The following is a 3,693-nucleotide window of genomic DNA, read 5'->3' on the forward strand; positions in this document are numbered from 1 at the left end:
GCCCAGAATGGTTTGGCTGAGCATATGAACAGGACTATTCAGGAGCATGTCCGCTCTATGCTTAGCCATGCAGGCCTACCACAAAGCTTTTGGGCTGAGGCAGTTAGTACGGCAGTGCATGTCATAAACTGATCGCCTTCTAGTGGATTGGATTTCCAGGTTGCAGAGGAAGTTTGGGCTGGTAAGCCACCCTCTTATGCGCATCTCCGTGTCTTTGGATGTGAGGCATTCTGCCATGTGCCCAAGGACAAGAGGAGTAAGTTGGATCCAAAGAGCATTAAATGCATTTTTCTTGGTTATGGTGATTCAGGAGAGATGGGCTATCGCCTATGGGATCCGCAGGCGTGAAAAATAGTACGCAGCCATGATGTAGTCTTCCATGAAGACAAGATGCACAGGCAGCCTGAGAAGGTGGTTGAGATCCGCAGAGTGATCTTTCAAGAGGAGCCTAGAGCTCCTGCACAGCCAGTTGGATAGCCTACAGCTGCAGCAAATGCTCATGGTCAGGATGTTGGACAGGCAGTTGGGCAGGCAGCAGAGCCTGCAGTGAGACGGTCTGCTAGAGACAGACTTCCATCTGATAGATTTCAGCCCTCTATGCATTATGTTTTGGTTACAGATGCAGGAGAGCCTTTCACTTATGATGAGGCTATGCGCAGGGGTGACAGTCACTCCTGGGAGAGGGCTATGCAGTCTGAGATTGACTCCTTGCATAAAAATGAGACTTGGGATTTGGTTGCCTTGCCTAAGGGCAAGAAGGCTTTGCCATGCAAGTGGGTGTACAAGCTGAAAAGTACCCCTGGACACCCCAACCCGGCATACAAGGCTAGATTGGTAGCAAAGGGTTTTAAGCAGGAGCATGGTGTAGACTTTGATGAGGTCTTTTCTCCTGTGGTTAAGATGACCACCCTACACTTGGTCTTGGCTTTGGTTGCTCAGCTTGACTTAGATCTATATCAGATGGATGTCAAGACGGCTTTCTTACATGGGGACTTGCATGATGAGATCTATATGGAGCAGCCTAAGGGCTTTGCAGAACCTGGCAGGGAGCACCTAGTGTGCAAGTTGAAGAAAAGTCTTTATGGCTTGAAGCAGGCACCTAGGGAATGGTATCATAAGTTTGATGCCTTTATGCAGTCACAGGGCTACAGCAGGAGTGCTATGGATCCGTGTCTTTACACGAAGAGAGCCCGTGATGGTTCATTGCTTACTTTGATACTCTATGTGGATGATATGCTAATAGCAGGGAAAGCTCATGATGAGCTAGATGCTCTTAAATCTCAGCTAAAGAAGAGCTTTGAGATGAAGGATTTGGGACAGGCGTCTCACATACTTGGTATGCGCATTAGACGCGACAGGCATCAGGGACTCCTCTACTTGTCACAGAGGGAGTATATTCATAAAGTCCTTGAGCGCTTCCGCATGCAGGACGTAAAGCCTATTGGCTATCCATTGCCTTCTTATGTGAAGGTATCACTGGCCAATTGTCCGCAGACAGATGAGCAGAGGGCCAAGATGGCCCAGATCCCTTATACTTCAGCCGTGGGTAGTTTGATGTATGCCATGATAGCCACTCGTCCAGATATTGCCTTTGCAGTTGGTGTTGTGGCACGCTATATGGCTACACCTGGCAGGAAACATTGGGATGCCATAAAGGGTATCATGAGGTACCTGAAGGGCATAACAGATATGTGTATTTGCTATGCAGCCAGGATACAGGGATCGTGGGGTACATTGACTCCGATTATGCAGGACATGCAGATAGTAGGAAGTCCACTTCTGGCTATGTATTCACCTATGTTGGAGGTGCTGTCTCTTGGATGTCCAGGGTTCAGAAGTGTACGGCTTTGTCTACCACTGAGGCCGAGTATGTTGCAGCCACTGAGGCTTGCAAGGAGGCCATATGGCTAGGCCGTCTAGTTGCTGACCTTGGGATTGATGCTATACCTACACTGCATTCGGATTCTATGAGTGCCATTCAGTTGGCTAAGAATCTGGTCTTCCATGCGAAGACAAAACACATTGAGGTGAGGTATCACTTCATACGTGGTGTCGTGGAGGACAAGTCTGTTGACCTTGTCAAGATCTCCACTGACGAGAATCCTGCAGATCTGCTCACGAAAAGCCTCACTACTGAGCGCTTTGCCTTTCTCAGGAGATTGATGGGCATTGGATGAGATGTTGCCTTTCCTCATCCCTTGTACCTATGTACAGTTGTACCGTCTTTTTCTTTTCTTTTCTCTCTCACTGGGGCAGATTCGCCTTTAAGTGGGAGGTTGTTGGGGTAAAGGCGCCTCCGTTATGCCGCCCCGTGTATTACTACACTAACAGTACCTGCTACTGCACACTGCAGGTGGCGGGCGCCCGTCACGTCACTTTATTCTTTACATTTATTTTAGTGACTAGTAAATAAAGGAAGGCCCGGTCACACATTGTGACTGTTGGAGTTCCCATTTCTTGTCTCTCTCTTTCTTGCTCTTGCTCTCCCGCCATAGCTCGCATGCAAGCTTCGATCCTTCTCACCTTTCACTAGGTATGCTTTCGATCACATACTCAGGCCTATGAGAGGCGTTCGCTTCCTCAGACCCCACTTTCCCATCAACCTTGTGTTTTCTTACTACAGTCACATTGTCCCCTCGAAAATTGGGACGTTTATGCAATTTAGTTCCTCTTGCCACCTTCTCAACCATCCTTACCATTGCTTGAGGTGTGGGGCTAATTCCTTTTTGCAGTCGACTCAATAGCTTATCTGCACTGGGTCCTGCACCATGGAACTTTCCACCAATGAATGCATGTCGTTTTGTGCTTTGTAGTAGAGAGTGGCCAAATCACTGACACATGCATCGTACAAGCTGATAGATCCCTTGAATCCCTCCCTTGCCAACCAACTTGCATGCATTGGCTCTGCCAAGTTTATGGTTGGCATATGAGCAATGTCTTCCACCACCTGGACAAAAATACAGCATGAGAAGGTATGGAGCATGAGAAAACAAATGCACCACCTCCAACGTGGATATCCAATATGCCACCAACTAAGCCAACAATCCATTGCTGGTATATTGCAATCCACAACTTTCCCTGAGGCCCACCAAGCCCGAATGAATCGATATTGCATTGTTGCATCATCTTGCGTGACTATACACCTCCACATGCGGCACAAGCACTTATATCATCTTGAAAAATCTCGCGCACATACTGTGATGTGTGTATTTGGAGACTTTGTTCCCAATGAAATAAGCAAGATCTCTACCTTCCTTGCATTACGTTGTCCGGACCACAATTGCACACTGTGTTGTGGATGGCCCTCAAACTGGCGATTGCCTCGTCTGCCATGAATCCTAAAAAATCGGCGCTTGGATGTCCACAATTCTCCATCACCTCATTCATCTTTGTCCAAAAAAGAGCTTGTGTATCTATATCCTCTTCCTTCATCTCACATATTGCCAGAGTCATCAACTCTTGTACACTACAGAAACACAATAAAGGAATGGGAGAGTAAGGAGCACTATGTTACTTAAGTTTGTGTTGTGACAGTAGAATCAGGTAACAGAAACTCCTTGGGTCATACACATGTGCTGCCATGGTGATCCAATCATTAATGTGATGCACATGGTCAAAGCATACCCAACTATTGCGTAGGTCCCTAGTGCCATTCCTTCGCATACGATTCACTAAGTCAACCCCTGAGGCTGG

The sequence above is a fragment of the Lygodium microphyllum genome, chromosome 13, assembly GCF_053477565.2.
Source record: "Lygodium microphyllum isolate KBCC chromosome 13, Lygodium_microphyllum_v1.1.10, whole genome shotgun sequence".
NCBI classification, from domain to species: Eukaryota; Viridiplantae; Streptophyta; class Polypodiopsida; order Schizaeales; family Lygodiaceae; genus Lygodium; species Lygodium microphyllum.